The sequence below is a fragment of the Protopterus annectens genome, chromosome 8.part0 (genome assembly GCF_019279795.1).
Source record: "Protopterus annectens isolate FY-2018-M chromosome 8.part0, PAN1.0, whole genome shotgun sequence".
In the NCBI taxonomy this organism is placed as follows: domain Eukaryota; kingdom Metazoa; phylum Chordata; order Ceratodontiformes; family Protopteridae; genus Protopterus; species Protopterus annectens.
Window position 1 is genome coordinate 1456305086 of NC_056741.1, and position 26236 is coordinate 1456331321.

The window sequence follows — 26236 nt, forward strand, 5'->3', positions numbered from 1 at the left end:
GCAATGTTAACATCTGCTGGAGATCCACCCTCTCCCCAACACCTACTAACCACATTAATCTATATAACTTTACCCAACTCATCCAAACTCCCATCTGTATAGATAAAGCCCCCAAAAGGGAATCCATATTAGATTAGATACTCACTAACCAACCCAACGCTGCCCACCAAAGTGGTACACTGTCTAATTCTCTAAGTGACCATAACCCAACCTTTTTACTATGAAATAAACTGAACTGTAACAACCCACCCATTCTTCTACAAACCCATTCCTACAAAAACTTCCCCTTAGACCTATTCACAGACACATTAAAATCCTGCAACTGGGCTCCCACTAAAACTCTACCCCTGGACAATGCAGTTGAGTACTTTAATTCCAAATTCCTAACAATCCTAAATGATCTAGCCCCTATAAAAATGATTAGAGCACGTAGTAATCCTGCCCCCTGGTTACTGAAAACCACAAAGACCTTATTAAAACAAAGGGGCAAAGCAAGGAAATCCTGGAAACAACTTAAAACATCCACAACTAGGTAAACCTACCTAGAACTTAGAAATAAGGCAAAAAAAACAGTTTAGGCTAGACAAACAAAATCACACTTAACCCTACAAAATAACTATTGTAACAACCCGTAGATATTCTGGGCTGCAGTGAATGGTATCCTCCAACCTGTTAAAAGCCCCACACCACCACCAAACATAGAAGGTACCAACCCTGACATAACATCCAGCTTTAACAACTATTTTACATCCACCATACTAAAACTAGTAAATGATACTAACCTCACTATCCCCTTCCAACCATCAAAACCAAACTAAATTCCACCCCCTTCTCATTCAAACCAGTATCTACATCAACGATCAAAAACTCCTTGCCAAACTCAAACCAACCACCCTTGCTGTCGACAATCTTCCAGCCAAATTCCTCCAGCTTGCATATAGGGCCATATCCTACCCAATCTCAATACTAATAAATAGATCAATCAATGAACACTATGTTCCATAATTATTGAAAACCTCTTACATCATCCCCCTACACAAGGGCGGTGCCTCCACTGACCTATCCAACTACCTCCCCATTCCAATCCTTTCACCCCTATCAAAAATCCTAGAAAGATGTATCTATCAACAGCAAATGTCCCATCTACTCTCCAACAACCTACTCTCCCAAACTCAACACGGATTTCGACCTGGCCATAGCACCACCACTGCCCTCATTAACTTCACCAATACCATAAACACATACAGAAACCAAGGGCAATTTGTCTCCGGCATCTTCCTTGATCAAAAAGCATTCAATACAGTTTCACACAATAAACTACTATCCTCCCTCTCCAGACTTAACCTTGATAATGCTACATTACATTGGTTCCGTAGCTACCTAGGCAATCGCTCTCAATCTGTCAAATGGCACAACTCCCTATCTTCCCCACTCCCAGTCAAATGTGGCATACCTCAAGGTTCCTTACTTGGTCCCCTTCTATTCAATGTCTTTACAAACCAACTCAAGTTAGCAACCACAAAGTGTGACATTATCCAATACGCAGATGGCACTACCCTGATCTGCTCTGCACCCAATTTCCAGCTGCTACAAACTCGAGCTCAAGAATCCTTCTCAGAAATAGAAAACTGGCTAAATAATTCACAGCTAATACTGAACCTCAAAAAAACACAACTAATGCTATTCAACCCAACAAAGACCTTTGACCACACTTTTTCCATTCTTTCGGCCAAAAAGATCCTCATAACTCCTATTTCTGAGGCCAAACTACTAGGACTTACAATTGACCACCAACTTAAAAATCTCTAACCATCTCCAAAGTCCACAAAAAGCTAGGCTGCCTCTATCATAGCAAGAAAGTCCTAACCCCTGATTCCAGAACTGCCATAGCCAGAACTCATCTCCTAACTACCCTACTCTATGCATCTCCAGTATTAATACATTTAAATAAAACCGACCTTAACAAACTCTCAACATGTTACAACAAAATAGCTAGGTTTGCAACCAGTGCTAAATCATGCTCTCACCACTGCCACTCCCTACATAAACTACACTGGTTAGAATTCCCTAACCTACTTCAATACCATCAACTCAATTGAGCCCATCAAATACTGCACCATCCTGACAATACCCCTACCCTAACAGGCCTACTAAACTTCCATAGTACCAACAGGGAACTTCGATCCAGTAACAAATCCCTAGTAGAAGTCATTCCATGTAGAAATAGCATAGGGAAATCTTTCTTCCATTTATTCAGTTGCAAAAATGTGGAACACACTACCCCCACACCTCAGACTACAAAACCACTCTACCACATTCGAAAAACTCCTTAAATCACAACTTTATGAAAACCAGCTATGTAACTGAAATGACCCTCCCTGAACCCAACTTTACTACACTATTATCCATAGCCACCCCCTATAGAACATGTTTCGACAGTCTTGTACTCTACCCTGCACATTGAACTCGATGTAATTATCTATCATACTTTTTTTTCTTCTATGAAGTTGATTATATATATCTTGTATGTAGGCTCTCCTATACATCTTGTAAGCATTTTTTTTTTCCTTCTAAATAACATGTTAAACTTTTTCAGCTTTGGTTAAACATTGTTAAACTTTGTTAACTAATTTAACCAAATGACTATGTAACCTTGTGGAGTTTTTCTCCCCAGGATTCCGCTGAAAAAGGATACCTGGTGGCCAGTCAGACGATCATGGTAAACAAACGTTAAAAAATAAAAATATTCCACCTTGATTTCTATCAGTCACCCTGGCTTTTGGCTGCAGTGACCACTAGCTGTGACAGCGTGACCCTTGAGGGACATTTCTTGGGGCAGACTACTTGGTGTCCGTACTTGTCTTGCTGTCATTTGCAGCCTTGGGGTTGGACAGTGGATGTTGTACACAAGTGTTGATTTACAGGCTTCTTACAGCTCATTCATACCTTTTCTTACCTGGTAGACCTGTGGAGGAAATATCTGTTAACACGACATGACTGTTTCTACACATATTCACACATTCTTGGATGAGCTTATGCATATAGTTTAATAGCACTCCTGAGATTCGATTTGTACAAAAATAGAACACAAGAGTATGTTTCACGATAATGAACTACTGCTGAACTGCTGTTTCTTTCCTGACTGTTTTCAGTATAACATTGTGTTGTTTGGACAATCTCCCTTGTAATTCTGAAATCCATGCATGGCGGATGCTTGTTATAATCTGTAGTCAGCCCTTGACCTATTACAGAATGGAAAACAATGGTTAACACAGCATTACTATTCAAGGACCAGATCCTGGTGAATGGAACATTTCTTATAGCTAATCTGTTAACGTCAACTTTACACATCTAAATTCAAACTACCATATACCAAAGTACACATGACAGTCTGGTGTTTAGAGTTTTATTGACAAGGTGCTGCTACACTTTTACTGATATATATATATATCCTGTACATCAGTATTACTCTGATAATGTCTTATCTATTCTGTCCAACAGTACACATTACTAACTACTGGCAGGTGACATTCTACTGCATTCTATTTATTTGCCCTGACTACTGCTAGCTAGGTTAGTACGCACCAGCCTCGCGACTCAGCCTTAGCAGCCTGCTGGCATGGGTTTCCAAGATCGCAGCCCTCTCTTCTGCAGCTGTACAGGAAATAGAGAAACAGTTATGCATACCTTTCCATGTCATACTTAGGCTGGACTTTGATACATGGGAATTGATAGTGGTACTTACATACTGTTGGGACATTCTGCACCTGAGCATCTTGGACCCCCCTGCACCAAAAGGTCCCTATTCCTACTCTTCAAGTCAGCACAGTGATGCCGGACCTGTTCTCCAGTTCAAGGGATGCCAGTTGCACTGGTCATGTCATGAGCAAGACTGTCCCAGGCCTCTGCATTATATTGGGAGCCCTCGTACTGGTCCTGCAACAGTCACCCTTCATGTTTTTTTTTTACAAGGAGTCCAACCATGACCCAGGACTCCGGAATGCCCCAACACTGCACCCAAAAGCACACACCTTCTCCAACACCAGCCATATTGCCTACAGTGATCATCTACAACTGGGCATGGTTGTATTCCTGCCTGTGGGGTTTAAGTAGGGCTGGATTTCCACCCTTTGCCACGATTGGTCTATTTTGAGTATGCTGAGCTGAACTAAGCGATAGGCAAACCCACTTAGCTGAGATAAGCATTGTTTACATATGTAGATACTAAGCATTGTTTACCAGGGTGCAAATCCACTTAGCTATGCTAATTATTGGCAAACATAACAGTTTAAGCTCTGTTTACTCCAAGTGAGCATAGCCGAACATAATTAAGTGATGTACAGCTTTCATTTTATGGACTATCAGGATTGTGGGATCAATTCCTCCTTAATGCCATCTTATGATATCTGTGTTTCCCTTCCATGATATCCCCCTAAGTGATTTCATTACATTACATTCTTTTGTGGCTATACTGTATGGGACACTTGTGTTTATATATGGGTTTTACATCTGTACAACATTGATACCGCACATTTGGACCTGCTACACTACCCTTGTCAACAAATATATATTATTCACTACCTATTTATAAAAATATATATTTTAGTCCTGTTTCACATATGAAAATGAAAGAACTGTATTGGGGCTCAAACCATGAATGCCAACATGTTAAGCTAAAGCTCTAACCAATATACTAATCAACTTTGCCAATTTGGCTGTATATTTCTATTTAGCTCCTTTAGATGCTTACACTCCACTATGCATAGCTGCATGGCACACACACTCAGCTATTCTTAAACTTTATTGGGAACAGAAAAAAAAAAAAGAGTTGAAATGGTGTTTTATTTTTATTTTCCTTTATGGTATGCACATTGCTTTCTGTCTCTTAGGGCAGGATATTTGTACAAAGTGTGATATGATAGTGGGACTAATAGGGACAGATTTTAGATATTTCCCTTGGAAACTTAGAAAGTAGATAGAATAATAGAGGCTTTGCATTGCATGAATCTGAAACTCAAATATATCTCATTATTTTCTGACTTCGGACTTTAATGATTTTACACTAATTTTTCAGACAACCATACATTTTTGGAGAGTGGACCAAAAATATGAGGCTAAAGTCTGGCATTCTGTGAAAATCTGAACGGTTGAGGGGTATGTGTGTGCATTTGCACACATTTCCAGCTTCTGTAGGATGCAGAAGTGTCATACGACACTTTAGCAATACAGAGGGGTGTGTCATGTGACACACTCCCTGTATTGGTTTCCTCTTGCTGTTTTTATTTCAGTGTCCGTGGACACTGAAATGATCTATTTTACATTTCGGTGTCGGCTGACACTGGGATACTGGCATAATATTAGAGCTAAGCTCTAATATTATGCCAGTACAGCTTAGAAAGTGCCATATGGCACTTTCTGAGCGCAGGGGGCATGTTTAGTGTCCATGCACTGCTTGAACACACCCTCCTGCACTCATTCTTGTTTCAAGGCCATCTAGTGCAGACAGCAGCATATCCTCATGAATATGCAGGGTGTGCTGCTGTCCTAGACGGCCACGGAACACTCCATGCAAGAATAACACTATTCTTGCAAGGAGCTTGATGAATCCTGGAGATTGACTCATTCTTAGGATACTTTAATGCATTAGGACTCCTCCATAATGGAGAATGAATGTTTACCAAATGGATTCTTAAAGCTTTAATTACCATATACTTCACATTTTAGTTTAAGATGGCAAAATATGAATGCAGTCATTAAGATAATATAATATTAGTCAAGAGTAAGGCAACCAGTAGTGATTTTCCTCTCTGCCATGCTATCTGCTGAAATTTTTCTATAGTGTCCAGCACTGGACCTGTCTTGGTCCAGTGAATTAGTTAACTTCTTTTCAGGGTTACCAAGATAGTTTATCTAACTACATTCCTGCTTTCACTATTGGACTTGTGTGAATTTTATGGGCACTGTGAGACTAGTAGTTAAAAATTTTTTCCATAGCTGACAGTTTGGATTAAAGTGCAAGTACAACTTATTGTGTGTTATTGTGTGTGTGTGTGTGTGTGTGTGTATGGGGGGGGGGCATGTTTATTATGGCTCTGGAGATAAAAATTATAGGTGCATTTGGCCATTATAAACATTATCACAATTTATTTTAATGATTAATCTTATTCATAAAGTATAGAAAATTTGGTTAAGGTGGTTTTGTTTTTGATAAAGAATTATAACCTAAAATATAAGGCTACTGGCATGACTGATCGGTGAGCCAGAATAATCAAAATTCTTTACCTGCCAATGATTTGAAATGGAATATCAGAGGTCTTGATACATAAATGAACACAGATGCAGTTCTTAAACAGATAAGAAAATTAAGATACCACTGGTACAGTTACAGCAGGCAATGTTTATAAAAGATAAGACTGCAGGAGCCTGGCTATACTTTAAATGGAAGGAGAGAGACTAGCTGTTCATCCTTGTGTAAACAAGGAATTGAGAGTATCATACACCCATGACTGAGATGGAAGTTGGAGGAAGTGCAGAAGCATAAATGTAGTAGAGGACTAGCTCTGGAAAGTTAATTAGGGAGATGATATTCCAGCTGTTTTCCATGGGTCCATGAACAATTACTCATGAACAGCGCTCTCAAGTGTTACCAACAGAATCTGGAACAAAGTAAAAAAAAAACAACTTAGGAAAGGGCCCAAAATTAGTGGCACATTTTTAATGCTGGCACTATTATCTTAGAAACTCTCAAAGTGATTTCCAGTTTTAGAAGGAATGGAACAAAACTTCAGGGGTGTCCCTACAAAACGGGAGAAGTTGAGGGGTCTAATCGGGAATCATCTTTGAAGTCCTTTCTTAGGTTTGTATGAGACGGAAGTGCCTTGATAGGGGGTAGTAAGTTTGTAGATCTTGTTCCTTTTTCAGACAGAAGGCCATAATGTATGATTAGTTTACTTAAAGGAAACAGGTTATATATTTATATATATATATATATAAAATTATATATATATATATATATATATATATATATATATATATATATGTATATAGTAGATATATATATATATATATATATATATATAGATATATATATATATATATATATCAATAACAATTTTTTTTGTTGTTTGTTTACTTTTGATATTATATATTTTTTCTTCTTTTGGCTCCTTGCAGGTGACTTTCAGCTGCTACAAATTCCTCTCCCTGTACGTGGAATCAGCCAGACACTTCTTAATACATCCTAACTAATTCTGAATGGTGTCTGGTGCTATAAGGAAAATAAGGTACCTGGGCAGTTTCACACTACTGCTGAGAAGTGTTTTGTTATTTTGTGTCTCAATACAATCCACATATTCATGTGATCCAAGGGATTAGCAAACAATGGGCTTTGTGGTATACAATCCATACCTCTAGGTGCAGTTCAGTCAAATCTCTGCACCCCTCATAGACACCACGTCCCACTCATCACGTGCATCTACCAAAGATGACCCACAGAGATGTGAAGGGGAATACTACCTCCCCTCAGGAAAGATATGTCCATTCCACATGCATGTGCCATAAAGCACTCATGCCACTAATCAAATCCAGATTGCCTTGGTCATTGTCTGAGTTTTATACCTCTAGGACATTAATATAGACTTTTGTACTTACACAGTATATTGAAAACCTAGATCTAATAACTGTAGGGAGACTGAGACACCCATGTGAGATATACTTTATGATTCTTTCAGCAAAAGAGAGAGTTGTGAGAAGAGTAAATTACCGATTAGTTTATTGAATGTTTTTGGGTAGCATTGAATAATTAGACCATGTACCAAGTTCTTTTTTATCATCTTATTATAATTATTGCGATTACATTATGGTTCAGCTTATGTTGCAAAGAAGGATTCAAATTATTATCCCTTAGTATGAAGGACTCTGAGATTGATGTCAGTAAAGAGACAACTTTAGTAAAAATAACATGGCAGCACAATATAAATGACAACACTTACAGAACTCAACTGCCAGCCAGGTTAGCACTCCAAGTATTTCATTATACAATCTTATTTTTAAATGGGCAATGCCATAAAATTGTATTACAATGCAAATCTCATCATATACATATGTCCAAAATATATATCTAGATCTACCTATATATATATATATATATATATATATATATATATATATATATATATATATATATCTATATATATATATCTTTACATACACATTTATTTATTTATTTGCAGTTTGTTTACCAGGGTGGTCCATTGGGCCATGAGGAGCCCATTTTCAATGGAGTCCTGGAGAGAAAAGCTCCATAGATACAACTAGCTAATAATAAATGTATTACAAAATACAATTGTATAATTCTAAGTTACACAGAGCTACTAAGAAAAGAAATAACTGTAAATTTGCAAGATACCAGTACAGAGGTTAAAGAAAATTTAGAAAATAAAATATCAGAGTACATAAAATATCACAGTTTTAACAATAATCAAGTTAGTTCCATTTGATAAAAGTAGTGCACAAGACCCCTTATACATGAATTAATGAGGAATAAAGAGTGACAGTTGCTAAGTAGGTGTTATCAGAAGTGCTTGGAACAGGAAGGAATTATAGATAGGGATATTATGTAGGATGAGAGCAAGAGCGTTCCCATAGTGATGTTAGGTGAGAGTGGAGAAGAGATTTAAAGTTAGAGAGACTGTTAGTGGTATGGATGAGAGGTGGGTGGGAGTTCCAGTGGCGTGTGAGGCAGAAGGATTATACACATGTTCATCAGCTTAAATTAAATTTCCACTACATCCTCCTCATTTTGAAAAAAGTAAGTAGCAAAAAATAAAGTTATCCAGGAATCCAAAAGAAAGATTGTTTTATTCCACAACAAGTACTTTCGTCTGAATTACACAGACTTAATCAGAAAGAAAACTGCCATTGTGCACGCAGCTCTTTAAATACAAGTAACAAGTCACATGCCAAGTTAACAAAGAAGCTGGTTATTTAGTGTGCCCTCTTTGCAATTTAAAGAGCCCTTTACAGTTTTTTTGAAAAACCATACATGTTGTTAAGTAAAATACAATCAATTTTTGTGTGATTCAAATACTTTTTAAGTAAAACTCTAAAGCACCTATTAATAGTGTGCAAAACACACCAAGCCTCTAAAAGCCTTAATACATGAAGAATTTTAGCTAACTTATAACTGACAAAGTATGAATACTTGAACTGCAGTTCCTACACAGTTTGTTTTTCTTCTTCTTCTTCTTCTTCTTTCGGCTTTTCCCGGTTAGGGGTCGCCACAGCGGATCACCTTGTCCGCACATTGAATGGCAGTGGAGTTTTACGGTGTCGAGTTGCCAGCCCGGCGCCCAACCTTCCACAGAAGGCACACTCACACGCACACCTAGGGCCAATTTAGAGTGTCCAATCCACCTGCAGCATGTCTTTGGGATGTGGGAGGAAACCGGAGCACCCGGAGGAAACCCCTACACAGTTTGTTTTTAACTTTGTTAAATCATGAATAAAGCCACCAACCTGTATTGTAAACAGTACAGCCATGTCCATATACAGAAATTTATAAGTGTGTGTGTAAATATATATAGAGGCACATTATAAGCCAAAGTATCAATAAGAAAAAAATAAAGAAATGAAAAACTAACATAAACACATTACTATACTGACAGAAATACATCTAGCATAAAACAGAAAACATTCATAATGTTGTTGTGGTAATGATTATTCAAGTCCCTGTTTGAAGGTTAAACTTCCTAAAAGTAATTACAAATAATAGGCAGACTTCAGCCTCAACAAGCTGGCTAGTGAAACATTCTCATTTAAACCTGGTAGTTCTGGGCATTACATCTAATCTGCTATTTAAGTTTTTGTACTTTAAATAATTATCACTTGGACCCCCTCTGGGACCTAGGTCAGCATGCTCAATAACACAATATTTAAAATAATGCCTAGGGTGTGCTTTTACATGTTTACTAAGTGCGTTTTTTTCTATGTATGTCATACTGATGCTGGAGAATCCTGTTTTTAAAAGCTATCTTAGTTTTCCCTATGTAATAGCTGTCACATAATTGGCACTTGGCCATGTATACCATTCCCTTGTGTGGCTGTTCTTATTTGGCATCTACTTTTCTGAAGTACAGGTGAACACTAAGAGATGCTGGCTAACAAAGTTTGCAGATGACTGCAAACTGGGAGCCATTATTGAATCCCCAAATGATGTGGATACTCTACAAAAGGGCCTTACAGAAACAGGTGCTTGGTGCCAGAGCCATGGGCTCAAGCTCAATACCAAGAAATGTATAGTTATCCCCTTTGGGAAAAACATGTACCCATGAATTACCACATAAGTGGCAGTACACTAAACACTGAAAGTGTGATAAGAGGCCTAGGGACACAGGTAGACAGTGGTCTCACCTTTGATAACCACATCGCCACATCAGTCAGGAAATCCTTCTATGTGGAGCATCTCATCACTAAGGGCTTTTCATCCTGAAAAAAGGAGGTCATTGTCCCATTGTACTCATCCTGCATTAGACCCATTATAGAATACAACACCCTGTTTGGTATGTACCTCTCAAGACATCTGCAACAACTGGAAAGGCCGCAGAAATACCTCACTAAAAGAATCACAGACCTAAAGCAGATGCCCTTTGCTGACCATCTAAAAAAACTCCACCTATACTCTGTCACGTATCGTCTACTCAGAGGCAATCTCCACTTAACATACAAGGCCATGTCAAACTCAGAGCTGTTGGACATGCTACACTTAAAGCAATCCCAGTCCCTCAGAGACACACACTCCAGGGATCTAAACCTTGTCATCACAATGAACAAAACATGCTGGAGGGATAGGTTTCTGACCCAGAGACTTCCCATACTCTAGAATAGACTGCCCATACATGTCAAGCAGAGCATCTCTTTGGCCCTCTTCAAAAGGAACCTTAATGATTGGATGGGGGATAGGAAATTCACCTTGGGGATTACGTTAGTCGCCCTGCTAGACAGGGGTCCAGGGAAGTAAATACTGTGGGAAGAAATAGCCAGGGAATTGTTATGGCTAGGCTTGTATAGGCCCTAGGGCTGATAGCCTAGTGCCAGCCTATGAACCTATGAACCCTTTGAGTAACAAAAATATATTTTTGTTAACCTAACATAACCCAGTCTTGGTATCTTGAATCTCTCCCCTTCAAACAACAAAAAGTAAGTTATTTAAATGTGAGTATTTATAAGAACACAGCACTTGCACAGGTTTGAATCAGCCTTATATAGAAAACCAACATACTCAAATTTCCTCCTTCATTATGATAGTTGTCACCCTATATACCAAAAGATATCCCTTATGTTAGGGTGGCAAGAATGGTCACAGACGACCAAGTATATGCAAAAGAATGTGGAATACTTCAAGGAATGTTAAAGAAGAGGGGTTACCCAGAATCCTTTGTACAAAACATTGCTTCTGAAATTTCTAGAAAGAGGGAGCAGGGCATGTACAAATCGTTACCTGGGTCTGGTGTGGCACTTACTCCCACTGGGCATCAGGTAAGATTGCAAGAAATAAAGGAACAATTTCAAAGGTCCTTGATTCTTCCCTATAATCTACAGTTCAATGAGATACAAGGTATTGTGAGGAGAAAATGGAATCTATTCAAAGCTGACCAGGAATATTTAAATAATGTAAGTGGCAAGCCTTGCATTGTTTATAAGAAAGACATCAGTTTTAAGACATTATTTGAACGTATACATTTAGAAAAATTAGGACATATGGTAAAGTGTGGAAACTGTTCTCAGTGCAAATTTTAGCAGAAGGGGAGAGATTCAAGATACCAGAACTGGGTTATGTCAGGTTAACAAAAATATATTATTGTTACTCAAAGGGAGTGGTATACATGGCCAAGTGCCAATTATGTGACAGTTATTACATAGGGAAAGCTAAGAGAGCATTTAAGAACAGGATTATCCAGCATCAGTATGACATACACAGAAAAAAACACACTTAGTAAACATGTAAAAGCACACCCTAGGCATTATTTTAAATATTGTGTTATTGAGCATACTGACCTAGGTCCCAGAGGGGGTCCAAGTGATGATTATTTAAAGTACAAAATCTTAAATGGCAGATTAGATGCAATGCCATGGAACTACCAGGTTTAAATGAGAATGTTTCACTAGCCAGCTTGTTGAGGTTGAAGTCTGCCTACTATTTGTAATTACTTTTAGCAAGTTTAACCTTCATACAGGGACATGAATAATCATTACCAGAACAACAGTATGAATGTTTTCTGTTTTATGCTATATGCATTTCCCTGTCGGTATAGTTATATGTTTGTTAGTTTTTCATTTCTTTATTTTTTCTTATTGATACTTTGGTTTATAATGTGCCTCTCTCTCTCTCTCTCTATATATATATATATATATATATATATATATATTTATACACGCTTGTGAATGTCTGTATATGGACATGGCTGTACTGTTTAGAATATAGATTAGGGGTTTTTTCATGACTTTATAAAGTTAAAAACAAACTTTGTAGGCATTGTTGTTCAAGTGTTCATGCTTTGTCAGTAATATTCTGTTAGCTAAACTTATTCAACTACTAAGGCTTTTAGAGGCTTAGTGTGTTATGCACACTATTAATAAGTGCTTTAGAGTTTTTACTTAAAAAGTATTTGAGTCACATAAAAAATTGATTGTATTTTTATGATTTATCTTAACAATGTGTATCATTTAAAAAAAAAAAAACTCTAAAGGGCTCTTTAAATTGCCGAGAGGGTACACTTATTAACACGTTTCTTTGTTAACTTGACATGTGACTTGTTACTTGTATTTAAAAAGTTGTGTGCGCATTGACAGTTTTTTCTGATGAATCCATGAAGTTTGGACGAAAACGCTTATTGTTGTGGAATAAAAGAATCTTAGTTTCACTTCTGCCTCCATTTTCAAATAAGGAAAATCATATTTTTCCAAAGGTGGGCAGATCCCGCATCTCATATTTGTATTATATATTCAGCATCTGGACTGAACCTGCAGAAGAGATAACATTGATTTTGAGCAATGCAATAACATAGAAAGGTTAGTAAAAAGTATAATTTTGTTTACTTGAATATCCCAGCAACTGCATTTATGATGGATAATTTTGGGGAATACCAAATTGTCTCCCTTTGTGTAGCACCTGAAAAATATCTCAGTTCTGGCCAGAACCACTTAAGGAACCTGCTAAAAGAAACACTTCAGATATATCATTGTAGATTGCATCAGCAATGTTCCAGTCACTAGGTAAAAACAGAACTTACTGGATCAGAAGCATGTTATGAAGGTTGAACAGCACTTGGCCTGTAATAATGAAGATATGAACTCAGACTTTCACGCTTGCCCCCATGTAGACAGAACTTGATAGAAGATTGGTCTCTTATACAGGAACAGGCTGGTCAGCCATTGATTTAGTTATCCTTGGCTCAGTTTGACTCTATCAATTTACTGGAGCACTGCATTTAGTTGACAGTGATCAGGAAATGACTGGATATGTTAATTGCTTGTTAAGGTATGGCGGCTTGTTTAGTTTGTACCATGTAAGAAAATGGTTCTGTAGTTTTCTGTACTCTTATGCCTGTAGTTTCCCATTTTATTCCCCATCTAATATTATGCACACAGCTTGACTAGGTTGTTGGAAAGGTAGTGGAAGTGCTGAATGATGTTAGTTGTAAAAGCTTTTATACAAAGCTTTAGCATTTTTTAATTTTAGGTATGTAAACGAACAAACGAATTACAGCAGCTAAAGAGTCTCAAGTTAAACGAAAAAGATATATAATGTAAAATACAAACTTCAGACTCTCCACGTTTAAAAATAGTATAACGATTTATTAAAGACTGAGGTAAGCGCTTTCGCATATCTCCAGATACGCTTCTTCAGACCGTATACAACATAATAAATTCAGGGATTATATAGCAAGAGCCAACTTATCATTCAATCAATTAATCAAACAATTGTGCAATTACGCAATTAAATTCATTAAAATAGAGAAATCACATTTAAAAACAAACTTTAAACTACTAGTGATGCTATTTTAATGCAACGTTAAAAAGCAGTCTATCTAAACTAGCAGTTTATTCATCAGTGTTTTAAGCTCATTAATAAATAGATGAATAAATAAATGTTTAAGATAAACTACACTCATTATGGCTTATTTCATATGCAAAATTTAGAACTTAACATGAAAAAATATGAAAAATAGTGTTACAGTATGTTTACCCTAATATGTAAAGTTCTGATATAAAAATAACTGCCAAGTTGATTTCTATTGTATTAGTGCAATATGTAAATGTAAAAGTATATAAATATGAATGTACAATAGAAAAATTTTAAAACATGAATTATATACAACAAGAACTAAATTCATAAATAAAGACATAACTTTTGTATATAAATATAAATATAAACAAAAAATTCTAAAAACCTTGGTTGTGCTAAGGTATGAGTGTATATATGTTAAAATCAAGTATAAATACTTATGAATAATATTAATTCATATATCTAAAACCTAGACATATTAAATTAAACATCTTAATCAACCTTATAGAGATGAATATTCTATAAAAAACTCATCAAGAAAGTAATTGACTAAAAACTCATATGTATGGATTTTATACATCATTAAAAAATTTTCAAAGCAGAGGCAAGCTAATATTGTTAAAAATAATAGTCATAGAAAGCTATCTACGTGTATTAAGGAAATACCTTATAGTAACATAATTGTTTAAACCTGGAAAATGATGACCCTTAAGTCTGAGGATCCATTTCAATTCTTTTAATTCTATTGAGTTTATATAATCACCACCTCTGGCATTACATTCCACTATCTGTAAAACTCTAAACACAAAAGAATGTGATGGATTAGCTAAAATGTGCTTTGCGAGTGCATTTAATTCATTCTTATTTTTAATATCGTACTGATGATTATAAATTCTACTTTTTAATTTCCTTTTAGTAAGGCCTATATAAAAAGCTGAACAATGTTCGCAAGTAGCTAAATAAATTAAGCCAGAGGTGTCACAACTAGCTCTAAATCTTGGTTTAAATATATAAGATAACTCAGGATGTTCAAAATCCTGTATCTTAGTAATATATTTACAATAATTACAATGTTTACAGGGGTAGGTACCTAATAAATGCCTTGGTCCTAACTGAACTTTATTACTTAAATCAGTTCTATCACATAATATAATGAGTGTAGTTTATCTTAAACATTTATTTATTCATCTATTTATTAATGAGCTTAAAACACTGATGAATAAACTGCTAGTTTAGATAGACTGCTTTTTAACGTTGTATTAAAATAGCATCACTAGTAGTTTAAAGTTTGTTTTTAAATGTGATTTCTCTATTTTAATGAATTTAATTGCGTAATTGCACAATTGTTTGATTAATTGATTGAATGATAAGTTGGCTCTTGCTATATAATCCCTGAATTTATTATGTTGTATATGGTCTGAAGAAGCGTATCTGGAGATACGCGAAAGCGCTTACCTCAGTCTTTAATAAATCGTTATACTATTTTTAAACGTGGAGAGTCTGAAGTTTGTATTTTACATTATATATCTTTTTCGTTTAACTTGCGACTCTTTAGCTGCCGTGATTCGTTTGTTCATTTACATTTTGTTGCTGCTGCTTTTGCTTGGCTTTTTGGGATCACCACAGCACACGTTATGGCTAATTTAGATGTTGAGCTGGATTATAACCCAGAACCGAGGAAACTTTCCAATGAACAGCAATGGACTGCTATCACTACATGTAAGTTGAATCCTTTATTGGCCCTGGATTTGAATATACCAGCTCTGACTTTTACGGAAGTACAGATTGACAACCTAGAACAGTTTAATATTAAAATAAAGACTCTGGAGAATGATTTGTATAAATTGCAACGAATGATATGGCAACGTAAGCACATGGAGGCATGCTTACACTATAAACATATACCCCGAGGTATGCGCATCCTATGTATGCCTTCTTATGGTGACACTCACCCCATGCTACTCAAAAAATGGCAAGACATAAGCATAGAAGCTAGTCATAAATACATGCAATTATTAATCGATTATTTTAACCCGCTAGAGAAAGAACTGTTGTCACATGTCACTACCCTCAACAATGAACTACGGGACAATTTCTCAGAAGATTTTTGTTAAAAAAATTAGACACCATGTATAGCCAAGTGAATGCATATGCCACTAGACTCCAGCAAATTAAACTAAAAAAAACTCCAACGTGACTTTAGAGATTTTTCAACTGGAGGGGTCTTTGTTTGGCCAAGGAGATCTGATATAAATCAACGAAGAGAAAACCAAGTTCAACATCCAGCGCCATTAGATCATACCTTGACAGCGCCAATTTCTATTGGTCCGACGATTTTGGATTTCTCGTCAGTCGCTCAAGACAACGCCTCACTCGAAGCGTTTACTACGCCTCCAGATATACCTGCGACAACCATTACTACAACTTTTACTTCCACTCCGCTTCCTAACCAAGAAGCAAATAAAGCCGTTAAACCTCCACAGCAGAATCTTGGAGCCATCCGTAAGCACCATCTACAAGATAATTCAGCTTTTTTACCTCTTCCCATCAGGAAACAGTCGTTTCCACGAGAGAGACAGAACAGCTGGGAAACGAGAAAAAGGAAGTATTCAGGCGAGGCAGGCACGTATCAACGAAGGAGACAAAAACCCTAGAAACACTTTTCTTCAATATGTCCAGGTATGAACTTACTACACATGACATAGATTTATTGAACAAAGGATTGTCCTTTGTTCCATTGCAAGGAAGTAGACTATCAGACATTTTGATAGATTTACGTATGTTTGGTCGATCCATAGCACTGAAACTGCATTTCTCTAAAGGTCCAATGTTAGCGAAAGAAAATGTAACAGGTTCATTTATTCACAAAAAGAAAAGCTCTTATGTACCACCGATGCCATATCATGTTGATTCTTTTGTGAAATTATGTGAACTTGATTTTTATTATTATTTTTATAGCAAGAAAAAGTAATGCATGTTTTTTAACATGTCTAGTGAAACTAAGAATTCATTACAAAACTTCTCTAATAATTTAACTTTAACATTCAGACCTGTGGATAAGGGGGGGGGGGTGTAGCAGTGTTTGAAACCACGGAATATGATGCTTTGATGCAAGAAATGTTAAATGATGTTAATACTTATTCATTAATCAATCAAGTTAAATTAGAATAATTAAAACCATTAAGGATGATCTATATGATTTACTCATGTGTTTTCAAATTTCCAAGAGCCTGTATGAATTTTTGCTGAATGATACACCTACAGTTCTTATCATCAAAGGCTTACCCAAAATGCATAAGGGAGTCATGCCACCACCCATACGCCCAATAGTATCTGGTGCTAAATTGATTACTGAAAATATATCTGTATATTTAGAAAATACCCTGAGACCTTTGGTTGAGGCTATTCCTAGTATACTTAAGGACACGTATCAACTCTTGGAATATTTGCAATTACTTGACTTTAAGCTTATAAAAGATAAACATTTGTTAATCACAATGGATGTGAAAAGCCTTTTTACCTCGATTCCTAATGATGAAGGAATTCAAGCAGTGAGGGAAGTGCTACAATATGCTCCCACAATAGACAGGAATAAGGCAATTTTGATCTGTCATTTTCATGAACTAGTTCTTGGCAACAATGTGTTTGCATTTAAGGGGAGCCTATACCTACAACAATCCGGTGTGGCTATGGGCACCCCTTGTGCAAACACATATGCCAATCTAGTTATGTATCAATGGGAAAAAGAACATGTCTTTCAGCATCATTCTTTTACTAAGATTTTAGTTTATAAACGTTTTGTTGACGATATTTTAATCGTATGGGATGGCTCTCTAGAAGAATTTATCTTGTTTAAAGAACATTTGGAAACTACATCTGATTTCCTCAAATTTACTGTTGATGCATCATATGAATCTGTGAATTTTTTAGACATCAGCTTAGACATTAGAGAAGGTAGACTGACGTCAAAATTATATAAGAAAAAGTGTTGGAAAAACACAATTCTAAAATATGACAGTATGCATCCACATCACATTTTTAAAGGCATCATAAAGAGCCAGTTTATTAGACTGAGTAGAATCTGTGTAGACAAACAAGATCTATTAAATGAGGCAGATAACATGATAAAGATGTTTCTAGATAGAGGCTATGAACATGATCTGATATTGAATGTTATGAACAATGTTCTGAATAAAAACAAAATACTATCTGCAGAAATAAAGCATAATAGTCCCTCATTTCATTTTTCTAATAAAGATGTTAACAGCAAGCATGAAAAGATAACATTTATGACAACTTATACTAACGACTTTCAAAACATAAGGAAAATATTGGCTAACAATTGGAAAGTCCTATTGACAGATGAGCCTACTTCAAAGTTGGTAGGCAAAAGTCCTCACATAATATATAGAAATAATAAAAATTTGAAAAGTATATTATGTGATAGAACTGATTTAAGTAATAAAGTTCAGTTAGGACCAAGGCATTTATTAGGTACCTACCCCTGTAAACATTGTAATTATTGTAAATATATTACTAAGATAGAGGATTTTGAACATCCTGAGTTATCTTATATATTTAAACCAAGATTTAGAGCTAGTTGTGACACCTCTGGCTTAATTTATTTAGCTACTTGCGAACATTGTTCAGCTTTTTATATAGGCCTTACTAAAAGGAAATTAAAAAGTAGAATTTATAATCATCAGTATGCTATTAAAAATAAGAATGAATTAAATGCACTCGCAAAGCACATTTTAGCTAATCCATCACATTCTTTTGTGTTTAGAGTTTTACAGATAGTGGAATGTAATGCCAGAGGTGGTGATTATATAAACTCAATAGAATTAAAAGAATCGAAATGGATCCTCAGACTTAAGGGTCATCATTTTCCAGGTTTAAACAATTATGTTACTATAAGGTCTTTCCTTAATACACGTAGATAGCTTTCTATGACTATTATTTTTAACAATATTAGCTTGTCTCTGCTTTGAAAATTTTTTAATGATGTATAAAATCCATACATATGAGTTTTTAGTCAATTACTTTCTTGATGAGTTTTTTATAGAATATTCATCTCTATAAGGTTGATTAAGATGTTTAATTTAATATGTCTAGGTTTTAGACATATGAATTAATATTATTCATAAGTATTTATACTTGATTTTAACATATATACACTCAAAGCTTATCACAACCAAGGTTTTTAGATTTTTTTTGTTTATATTTATATTTATATACAAAAGTTATGTCTTTATTTATGAATTTAGTTCTTGTTGTATATAATTCATGTTTTAAAATTTTTCTATTGTACATTCATATTTATATACTTTTGCATTTACATATTGCACTAATATAATAAAAATCAACTTGGCAGTTATTTTTATATCAGAACTTTACATATTAGGGTAAACATACTGTAACACTATTTTTCATATTTTTTCATGTTAAGTTCTAAATTTTGCATATGGAATAAGCCATAATGAGTGTAGCTTATCTTAAACATTTATTTATTCATCTATTTATTAATGAGCTTAAAACACTGATGAATAAACTGCTAGTTTAGATAGACTGCTTTTTAACATTGTATTAAAATAACATCACTAGTAGTTTAAAGTTTGTTTTTAAATGTGATTTCTCTATTTTAATGAATTTAATTGCGTAATTGCACAATTGTTTGATTAATTGATTGAATTATAAGTTGGCTCTTGCTATATAATCCCTGAATTTATTATGTTGTATATGGTCTGAAGAAGCGTATCTGGAGATACGCGAAAGCGCTTACCTCAGTCTTTAATAAATCGTTATACTATTTTTAAACGTGGAGAGTCTGAAGTTTGTATTTTACATTAATTTTAGGTATGTTATTACTCTTGCTTTAGATTTTGACTCTAACCTTGGTATGTTAGTTCAAATTTCTGTTCTAATTGTTAGCTGTGATGGACTTGCCTCAGTGTCATTATGCAGATTAACTTGCTCTACTATTAGAGCTTTATGCAAATTAGTCTGTCCCAAGATTTCGTTTGGCTGTTTACTCTCTCCTCTCAGCTTTACTACTTGATTGGGGATAGTGAAGACATGACGTAGTACATGTGAAACAGTAATCAGCCACAGATTGTTGGAATTTATTGAACATAAACTGCATATCATGGTCACTAATTCCACTGATATACCATACCTTGAGAACATCATTTTGAATTTGGTTATTATTTATTGGTTTGGTGTAGATTGTATATGAAATAGTTCAATGTTATGTGAATAGTAGTCATGAAAAACAAGATAATTCTTAATTTCAAATTTGCTTAAGTCAGTGATAATCTTTTGCTAAGGACCTTGTGATAGCGCCATTGGTATTAGATATTCACATCTGTGCGATGACCTATGCATAATACAGAATTGATACTTTGACTCTCAGCTGGCAATGTCTTTGCTGATAACTGACCATCATAGTGAAATTTTTACCTTCCTCTGCATTTTCTGAGGCCCTGATGATCCCACATATCTGATGTAGCACTTGCACATTGATTTAGGAGACCCATGATTTTGTTTTAGAATAACAATAAGTAATCATTCTCTGGTAACTGTGCTCAGACTAAGTACTTGTGCATACGCTGTTTGGTTTATGTCCCACATTTTGGTCATTTATTAAGCACATGCTGGAGAACAGCTTGTAATTCAAGATCAGGTTGCGTAGCTTGTTTATTCTTTTTTTAATCTTCTCTTGGCTACAGGCATTGTCATTTTTATGCTTTGCAAATAAGCTGTCACATCAGTTTATGTTTCAGATAATGGTTGGCTATGTATAGGACTTCTGGACAACATATCAGCAACTATGAGCTGATTGTCTGGCACATGTATTGCCATAGCATTGAACCTTCTTAGACACATTAACAGTCGCACTAATTTCTGTGGCACTTTGCCGAGATCGTGTCAATTAATCAGTGGTACTAGAGGTTTATAATCAGTCTGTAGATGAAAACTGTCAAGTCCTAATAAGTATATAAAGAACTTTTCACATGCCCACAAACTCTAAAGACATTTTTTTTTTCAATTTGACAATCTCTCTGTTTTACTTCTGTTAACATTCTGGAACAACATGACATATGCATTAACTTTGTTGGAGTAGCATTGCACATAGGCCAAATCTGATAGCATCAGCACCCAAAACTGATTATTTGGTAACATCACAGTATTCTGCCATTGGAGCTATTGAAACCAAATCACTGATTTTGGAAAATGTTTGGACTTGAGAAGGTCCCCAGCCTATAACACACTTTTCTATAGCAAATCTGATAAAGGACACTGGATAGTACAATGGTATCGATTAAATACTTAATAATGCCTATGGCTTGTTTCAGTTCAGATGTGTGGGATGTATCTTGCAAATGACTATCGTTCGGACTTGCTTGCATCTCATTTTATAACACTGATTGCCCAAAATACTGGATCTGTGTTTAACTAAAGATGCATTTTTATTCTTTAATCTTGACATAAAGATTTAGGTGTTTATCTCAGACAGAAGGCACAGAGTTGGGTTCTCACCTTTGAGGGAAATTGGCTAGGCTTAAAATGGCCCACAAGGGCAGCTAGCCTAGTACTTACTTATGAACCTATAATCCTTAAGGCCTGAATCACAGACTGTAACACTGTCTCTAACCTTCAGTTGTGTATTTGCTTGTCTGGACTATCTATACAATAACAATGTCATCTAGAACGTTAAGTACAGTAGATCATGTTATATTGGGATACCTTTTAAACGAACAAAGAAAAGAGAACAGGAATGTCCAAAAATGTACTGTTTAATACCACAAATATAACATTTAAATGCAGCAAAGCTTTCGGGTTTCCCCTAATTCAGTGCTAGGGAGTTAGTACAATCAGATGATTATAATATGGAAGTATTAAAATCACATGACACAGCCAACCAATCAGCAACAAAACATATGTAAAAAATATATACACATACATATCTAAAGTTTAAAATCTAAAATACAATGATAACCATTAACAGTTAAAATTTGTAGAATATTTTTAGTGCAAAGAATGCTTTTTTTTCCAAAATAAATGTTATACTCACTTTATTATCAATACCAGGAAAAACATCTGCCTGTAGTCTTACTATCCATGAATATTCAGCATTCTCCAGCAGATTATTAGTATCACCCCCCAATGCTCTTGTAAATTACCTTGATAACCCTAAATTTAAATCTATGTTCATTATTATTTTCCGTTATATGTTAGTAGCCACATTTCTCCTAATGTCCGACTTGTGCTCTATAATGTGATCCTTTAATCTCCTAGTACTGTTCCGTACATAAAATGAAGGACATTTGATACATGTGGCCAAATACATTATAAAGTCTGTATTACAATTTGCATAACAGTCAAAGGTATACATATAACCTGTGTGGGGGTGGATGAACTGAATATTTGTCACCAAATCTTCACAGCAGCTACAATTTAGACAAGGAAAAGTGCCTTTCTTATTAGTATTAATTTTAGCATTAGTTTCATTTAACTTAAATCTTTAAAACATAACCTCCATTTGAGGTTATTTTCATTTTTACATGCAAAGCAGTGTCTGTCTGTGATTATTTGTTTTAGCTCCGGCATGGACAGTACAATATTCCAATTTTTCTTTATAACATGTTCAACTTCCTTTGTTCTAGTATTATAAGTTGTGACATATCTGATTGTATTATTATTTTTTTATATTTTATATACTATTATTCATCATACAACCTCTTTCACTAAAAAATGGGGCTGTGACATCCAATCTCCCTTCCAACACATCTTTAGCTACAGAATTAATCTTTCCTTTGTAATAACCTCTCTCCATAAGCTCATTGCCCGTAGCTTCCATTTGTTCATTACAAAGATTGTCATTGGCATTCAATCTGCTCACCCTACAAAACTGGCTTTTAACTATGCCCCTGAATGTATAGAGAGCATGCATGCTACACCTGTGTGTATAACTGTTTGCATGCACTGGTTTTCTATGTACACTTGTATGCAATTCCCCCCTTATCTAGGAGAAAATTAATATCTAAAAATGCTATATTAATACTTGATGAACATAAATTAAACTGTAGAAATTCTGTAGTTCCTTCTAAGAATAACACAAATCTCTTCAAATCATCATATGTACCCTTTCATATAAGAAAGCAATCATCCACAAATCTCTTATAAAACATTAAATTAGGATCACGGAAATTATCACCAGAGTATATAAATTTACTTTCCCACTGATTTAAAATGAGATTAGCATACACGTTAGCCATTGGTGTACCCATGGCTACTCCAGAGACCTGTAGGTATACTTTTTTCATTGAAAAGGAAAATGTTATTATTAAGAATTATATCAACCATCTCACATATAGTGGCTATTTTTCTTGTAGTTAAATCAGTATTACTACTTAAAAATTCATGAATACACTCCAATCCATAGTCATTTGGAATAACTGTAAATAAGGAATTAATATCAAGTGTTGCCATAATAAATTCTTCACCCTTATTAGTATTATTCCAAGCAAACAATTTCCTCAGAAAGTCACGAGTCTTTCACTACACTTTTACACTTTACCATATATTTACTTAGAATATCTTGTACATATATTGATAAAGGCTCAGTGATCAAGCCCCTCCCCGAGACAATTGGTCTAAGGGGGTTGTTACAGATGTATGTATCTTTGGAAGACCATATATAATTGATAGCACTGGGCTTGAAACAGTAAAAAATACAAGTTCATCTAATGTAATATCATTTTGTAGCTGTAGATCATAGATAAACAGATTAATTCTAGATATACATTTTTTAACTTCATTAAAATCTATCAATTCAAATATTTTGTCATCATTAAAAAATCTTCCATTAACCTTATATAATGACATTTATCAAATAAAACAATAGGCCCTCCTTTGTCTGCTTGTTTAATAATTAATTCAGTATTATTTTCTAAATTAGCTAATGCTTCAGACTCATCTGCATTTAAATTATAATAACTAAACTAACTTTTCTTAAAAAACACATCTCTTAGTTCACTCTCACATAACTCCTGGAAAGCTGATAAAATCGGCCAATTATATGAAATAAAAACACTGCTTCTTTTACATGCATTATTATTAAGCATGTCAGAATCTTTGAAAGTCAATTTCAAGCTTAGATTGCGTACAAATAATTTCAATTCAGTTGTTGTTGTGTCTTTTGGCTTTTCCCGGTTAGGGGTCGCCACAGCGGAACTCCGGTCCGCTAATGATTGGTAGTTGATTTTTGCGTGCCGAGTAACCAGCCCTGATGCACATCCTTCAACGAAGGTACGTCCATTTACACATGTCTCCACGCAGAAGATGCTTTAGCTGAGAATCGAACCGGACAGCATTTTACAGTGAGGCGACAACGCTCAATTCAGTAATCGCATCAATTACATTGCCATTACAGCTAGGTATAAACTGTAATCCCTTGTTCAGAACCAAAATATCTTTATCAGTTAATTTATATTTAGATAGAGTCACTATATTAGAAAATTCAGTTATTTTTGTCGCACCATTTTGTTTTTTGTTGCTGGACTCTCGTTCTCCCTCTTGAGAGCATTCTGCCATTGCTGCGATCTGCCTCTCGACATTGACCTGTTTTGTACATTTATTCTTGCTGGTAATCTTATGGGGACAGACTTGAACTGCTTTAAAAAAGATGAAGTTGAAGCAACCTGGCTCATTTGCTCATTTGCGCTAGCACGCCATTACGCTCCACCACCCTAGTTTCCGTTCTGTCAGTTCCTGTCTGTGTGGTGGATTGATTCTGATTGGTTGTTTGCCCTTCAGCAGTCTTATCAATCAACGATGCACTTGAAACATGCTTGTAGTTCCTATCAGAGTTCTTCGTCATAGCAACATCTTCTGAGGCACTAGTATCTTGAAATACATCTAATTGATCTAGTTTGCCATTTGACTTTGGAATGTTATTTGATAGATTCTTATTTTTCAGCCAGGCAAAAATCTGCCCTAACTTGTAGTCATTAACGTCTCTGAAAAATTTCCTTTTCTTGACCATCGCTTGATTTGTGTCAAAGATAGACAGTCTTTCAATCATTTCTTGGTAATTGATTGCAGCATGGTGAAACAGCACGTCAGAAGTGATTTTATCTTCCAACATGTTTATTTCACTCATAAGCTCTCCTTCTAGGCTCACAAAATAGTCATTCATTAAAGTCATGTAATCTGCTCCAATTTTTAAGTTTAACTGTTGCCATCTCTTTAGGAGTTCAGGGTACGTGTTCCCATAACTTGGCATCTTGATAACACGTAACCCTCGTGGTACAACTCCTAGTTCTAAATATGCTGAAAAGCTCAAACGCTGCCATTGCAATCGTTTAAATGTTTGCACTTTCTTTTCAAGTTGGGCAATTGCTTTAATTAATTCATCAGTGACTCGTGCAGCATTTGAGTCATTGTCAGAGGGAGCCATTTCCGTAAAACTTAACAAGGGATATTACCTTTAAAAAGTAAGGTTTTTAAAGAAGTTTGAAGACCTTCACTCAACTGGTCATTCGCGAGACGTACAGATGCTGTAGATAGCATTCTTATAGTAGTTACAGTCACAAATACGGTTGGCTGTGTGTCAATAAAATGATTGAATGCCCACAGTGAATCACAATAAAAATCCAACAAACCAAGATTTTTTTTTAAAGCAGTTCAAGTCTGTCCCCATAAGATTACCAGCAAGAATCATCATCATCATCTTTCAGCTTTTCCCATTAGGGGTCGCCACAGCAGATCATCTCTTTCCATTTCTTCCTATCCTCTGCATCTTGCTCTGTCACACCAACCGCCTGCATGTCCTCTCTCACCACGTCCATAAACCTTATCTTAGGCCTTCCTCTTTTCCTCTTACCTGGCAGCTCCATCCTTAGCATCTTTTTCCCAATATACCCATCATCGCTCCTCAGCACATGTCCAAACCAATGCAATCTCGTCTCTCTTGCTTTGTCTCCAAACTGTACAACATGAGCTGACCCTCTAATATACTGATTCCTAATCTTATCCATCCTAGTCACATCGAGTGCAAATCTTAACATCTTTAACTCTGCCACATCCAGCTCTGACTCCTGCCTTTTTGTCAGTGCCAGTGTCTCCAACGCATATAACATAGCTGGTCTCACTACCCTCTTGTAGACC